The sequence below is a fragment of the Pinus tabuliformis genome, chromosome 9 (genome assembly GCF_031772625.1).
Source record: "Pinus tabuliformis cultivar Carrire ecotype Pingquan chromosome 9, CPIR1, whole genome shotgun sequence".
Lineage (NCBI taxonomy): Eukaryota > Viridiplantae > Streptophyta > Pinopsida > Pinales > Pinaceae > Pinus > Pinus tabuliformis.
In genome coordinates, this window is record NC_142307.1 from 1479788843 (window position 1) to 1479794955 (window position 6113).

Here is a 6113-nt window from a genome sequence, read left to right on the forward strand (position 1 = left end):
CAAATTGAGTATGATTTACCTGAGGTTGATTGTGGCTTCTGTTCATCCTTGAATTAAATTGAGCCTGATTCACCTGGTGATCTGCTTTATGCCTTTGCTGACGATTTTCGAACTGTTCACTGCTCTTTGCTGCATCAATATAGTTTTTAGTGGAGGTTGATGGCTTCTGTGATTGAGATGTTTCTTCAGTATATCCAAGACCTATCTTTATCAGAGGAGAGCACTGCACTTTGATAATTTCATTTAAGGTTTTTGATCCTTTAGCAAATCTAAGATTGAGAGCTTTTGTTTTCTCAAGATCCTTTCTTAGACCCACAATTTCACATTCTAGCTTTTCATTGTGTTTTTCTCTTTCAGCAAGTTGGTATGTCAAGGTATCTATAATCATATTCTTTTCTTCTAAAAAGATTTTGAGTTTAGAGATTTCTTCATAAAGGTCATCTTCATCTAAAGCATCCAAAAAATCATCATCTTCATAAGCCATCAGAAGTCTATAGTCATTAATATTTTCATCTTCATCACTATTTGATAAACCATCACTATCTTCATGAGTATAGTAGCTCTTTTTACTTACACTTTGTTTTCTATTCAATTTTGCAGATTCCTTCCCTTTATCACATTTATCTTTATGAGGACATTTGGCAGCATAATGATCGACTCTACCATAAGCAAAACATTTGAAAGGTATTTTACCTCTGAATCTTTCAGAACCCCGTTGAAGATTCTTGACAAAGTTTACTTCCTCTTCTTCTTCTGAAATATGTCCTGATTCATTGAGTTCTTCTTTTCCTTTTGCTGAAGCTTTAAATGTGACTTCTCTCATATCTGATGGACCTCCTTTTCTCATTTCAAAGGTAGTTAAGATTCTGTGAAGCTGTGTCATAGTAATAGTTTGTAGATCCTGCTTTTCTTCTATGGCAGATACTTTTGATTCAAATTTAGCAGATAAGGATCTCAAAAAATTTTCAACTAAGGTAACTTCCTTTATCTCTTCACCCAGATTCTTTATGCAATTAACAATCTCATTTATACGTAAGAAGTAACTAGCTATACTTTCATCATTGTGCATCTTGAGAGTTTCACATTGAATTCTAAGAGTTTGCAGTTTAGCACGTTTTACTTGAGAGTCTCCTTCGTAGCTTAGAACGATTTTGTCCCATATTTCTTTGGCTGATTTGAGCTGCATAACTTTGACAAACTCTGACTGTGATAGACTTCCCAATAATGTATTGACAGCCTTAGCATTGGTTTCATATTGCTTTTTACTTGTTGTATCTATAGGAATTGCTCATGGAAATGTCTATCCTCCTTTCACGATTTCCCAGACATCTGTTCCAAGAGATTGAAGATAGGATGTGGTTCTTACCTTCCAATAAACAAAGTTGCTCCCATCAAAGATTGGCGGTCTGATGGATCCCCCACTTTCTTGATTACTCATGATGATGGATCTTCCTTCAAGCGATCAAGTTTCTTCTGAAGGACCTGCTCTGATACCAATTGTTGGAAATAATACTGAGAGGGGGGGTGAATCAGTATTAGCAAATCAAAATTTTTTCATTTCTATAATTAGATTCATATACGCTACTTTAGTTAAGGGAACTCGCGTGTACATGCAACTGTGCTTAATGAAACTAGCGTATACCCAACAAACTTATGATTCAGTTAATTCATCATATGTGGATCTTTAATCAGTGCATCATAACTTTATTAACCATAATAAACAGTAACCAGGTGAAGTAAAAACATAACAGATCATCACACATAATAAACACACATGAACACCAAGATATAAGGTGGAAACCCAATGTGGGTGAAAACCACCTGCTGCAATCGTCTATGTCTTCTTTTAATAATAAGAATATTCTGTTTACAATTTTTGTACTGGTGCAGTCTTATACCAGTACACAGGCTTCTACTTGTAGAAGTCTACAACCTTCTCTCGTTCTCGAGCTTCTACTGGAAGGGAGCTACAACCTCCTAGCTCTTGTACTAGCTGATATGTTTACTAGTACGTAGGTGCCAACCTATAGAAGGCTACAACCTTCTCTTTTCTTCCAGGGACCACGTTTCATAAATTTTCAGACTGGATCCATCAACAACATCATTCAATCATCAAATATATCTACATCAACCAATCTCCTTTTGAACCAACCACAACCAAATCAATCAATCACTCCATCAATCTGATCATTCAGAATGCTGTCACCAGAATATAGTAACCAGAACCCAAGCAATAACCCAGAACACTGCAACAACAAAAAGAAACAACTAAAACATATTTTTTTACGGTATACACTACTTCCATGTGTCGAACCTGCGTGCATACACACTTTCCTCAAAGCGAACCAGCGTACAGATCTGTAAATCAAATTTATGATGTATACGCTATTTTGATATGCAGAACCAGCGTGTATACGCTTCTTTTCTAAAGTGAACCTGCGTACAGATCTATAAAAGATGATTTAAACATAACAACTATTCCAAACTTCAGTCATACCCAGATCATCATATTTACAGACTACAACATGTGCCAGTTATTCAGATACATGATCAAACCACATAAAGATAATTCACTTCAAGCCTTAAGATCCTGATACATCATTAGATCTTATCCTTCATTAAGTGGTAAGGTTCTTCCTCATTTCATATCAATCACGACACCATAAGCCAATAACCTGCATCTTAGATCTCACACTATATTAGATATTCGATAATTGCACACCCTTGGCCTAATGATCTTCTCCTCCTTTTATAGTTTTAGGTCTTTCTCAATACCATGGACCAAAACCACTTAAGACCAATACCTTGGACCAAATACCTGGGGTCAATACCTTAGACCCGATACCTTGGACCAATACCATGGATAAAAATACCATGGACCAAATACTTCGGACCAAACACTTAGTTTTCCAAGGTATACGCGCTTTTCCTTTTGTGAAAGTGCGTGTGTACGTATACACGACTTGTATATAGTGAACCTGCATGTATACGCGGCTTGGTCAATGGTGAACCTGTGTATACCTCTATTTCTTCATTCTGTGTAGTATGATCTGTAACTCTGTGCTGTTAACTGCAGTACTGTGATCTGTCATTTGAGTGAGTTGCTTTCTGAACTGATTCCTTGAAGCTGCCCTGCATTTCATCACATTTGTAAACACTCCTGTCATGCATTCTGTCACATCTGATATCTCTTTTGTAGATTCATCTAGTTACCATATACAAGAGAGTTGTTTTGCTACAAGTGGGTTGCCATCAAGTACAACACATACATCATAATGCCAACAGTAGCATGGGTTGTAGGTCAGTTGGTTATGCATATGTATGTGTGACTATAGGTGGTTTGTGTATGGATGATATCTAAATGGTCCTTGGTATGTCTATTAGCATGGAGATTTGACTTGCAGGTGTTGCATACAAAGTGTGATCAGAGGATGTCGTGGTCCTCATGATCATGTTGTTTCTCTTGAGTTGGATGGTGGTGTGTTGCACTAGTTTGGAGGCCTTCCCATGATGATCAATTGTGTAGAGGAGTTGTATTGGATATGTGATGATATTCTTGATCATGTTGTTGCCGATAAGTGTTGGTGGCTACTACAAGAGTTAGATAGTAATGTGGTAGTGACTTCCAGAGGTCCTATAGAGGCTTGTCAAGATCTGGAAGAAGTTTGGGCAGGTTCTGAGATGAGGAAAGATGACTTTGACCATCCTTTGCCCTAGTTCCATGGATGATGGGTCACGAGAGACACTGAAAGTCTCCAGTCGTTGGGAGACATGCTTGTGCAAGCGATTGAGGAGATCTAGTCGAATTTAGCGTGTCTTATACGAGCGACTGTGTTTTTTCACAAGATTTTCTCCACATTCCTCACTCAACTCAACTAATTTTTCTATTGTGGTGAAACTTATGATCAGAATTTTCCAGAAAAAGGCTGAATCAAGTTGTGGGGTCTCTAGAAGCTAATCAAGGTTGAATATATCAAAAGAATAGTGGAGTAAGTGGTTTGATTTGGGCAAGAAACCTATCTCAACCAAATCTGAAATGTGTGAAAGGATTGTTGAGTGGTCCATAACCTATAGCATTTACTAAGTTACTCAACACAGAAAAATGATAAATAGAGGAAGGATTTGATTCTATTTGGTTGGTTGCCTTGAGAGTGTGAGAGTATGCCATTGTGGGGGAATAGTGAGTGAGTGGGTGTTTGGTCAATTTAGTGTGTCCTAAATTGCTATATAAATTGTCAATCCGGGGGTCGTAAACTGCTGAAGTGAAGTGCACTATATATGCAAGATAACCGATTTTTTACTTCTTTGTCGTTTTTGATTTTTGGTTTGTTTTTGGGTTTATCTTTTGTTGATTCCCTAATGTGAGATGGCAAAATTAAAAGTCAAGTATGGATATAAGTGTTCAAGGCAATGGTAACCTCTACAATGATTTCCAAGCTCCAAAGTTCTCAAAAGGGTTTTAAAACTTGCAATGATGAAATCAATTCCTAAGAGAAAATAAAAATGTACCAAACAGTGAGCTAGTGACAATGAAGCTCAGTATCCTTGCTGCTGTAAAAAAAAAAGGGAAAAAACTGAACTCAAAGCAATTCAAAAACTGTAAGCAAAGTAAACCAAATCATATTACATCAACTCATATTCTGACCCCTCACCATTCGACTCGCTCTGGCTATAGGAGGTAATCATAAACAAATTGAGTAATCTGATATCTAAATTGCATAAAATGAAACTAAGATCAAACTACGCATTCATACTTCAATCCCTCACCAGTCAACTTGCTCTGGCTATAGGAGGTAACTGAAAATGACATGAGTAATCAAATCACTAACTTGCAGAAAAGTAAACTAAATCATATTACATCAACTCATATTCTGACCCCTCACCATTCGACTCGCTCTGGCTATAGGAGGTAATTATAAACAAATTGAGTAATTTGATATCTAAATTGCATAAAAGTAAATGAGAAAAACAAAACTGAAAGAAATAACAGTGCTGGAATTAGAACTAAGAAATAAATCAGCAGAAGGACAAGATGATTTCATGTCATTAGTTATTAAAAACCCATGTGCAATTTCCCGGGCTGTCTACTAGAACCTGAAAGAAAAACACTGATCAGTTAATAGTCATTAGAAAGCATAAAAGAAAATATGGACAACAACTATCATGAATACCAAAAACTGTGTAATATATACAAGCAAACGATTATTGCATCAGTGACATAAAGGAAGAAAGCACGAAACTATACAGTAATTACAGAACCTTGGTGTACAGGGGCCCTCTGCAACCTCGGTCAATCAGTAATCAGTCACAAATTGAGCTTAAAAACACTGTCTTCTCATATACTAAAATGCAGTCATAACATAAAGATAGAGTCACGACACAGTGGGCTCGTAAAACAGTCAAAATTACATATATCAAGCTAGCTAATATGCATGTGATAACGCGTTATTTATAACTGAGGATGATACTACTACTTCCTAAATTCTGCGCTGCTAAACAGACACGTGAATAACCACGTCCAGAGATCTAGCAATATGGTAGCCATGACAATTAAATCCAAGGAGTGGTGGCTGTTAGATTTGGTTCACGGAACAGTCCACAGGTGTTAGCACACCTCCTGAGATTGAGGAATTTGCCACGCAAGTCTTCATGTGGTGAAAAACAGAGTCCTGCCACTGCAAAACTCTTAGGTTGACCACCGCTTTCATTGTCCTTGACCATGGCCTTTTTTGAGTGATTCGGCTGAACCAAAGGGACACGTTCCATGTCCACATCATTTGCAGCTTACCCATGTGGCCGGATTCTCCAGTAGACACCTGTAACATAGACTTCAACAAAAACGCTGTGGAAAGTTGAGCTGGCTACGGAAACTGACAAGATTCCGCAGCTGACTGAGCAAAAATCTAGATCAAACAACAGTCACAAGACATAGTTAGGAAACCATTTTATATGCTCTTTTTAAACTAATATGCAATGGTTTGACAGCTTGGTGGTTCAGGTAATTGGAAAAAAAAGCTAAAAAGGTGTATGGGGAAGATGCAGGTTTGGGACTCAACATACCCCCACTGTGAAGGTGTTGCATGTCCTCATGCAACCAAAATTTTATTCATTTC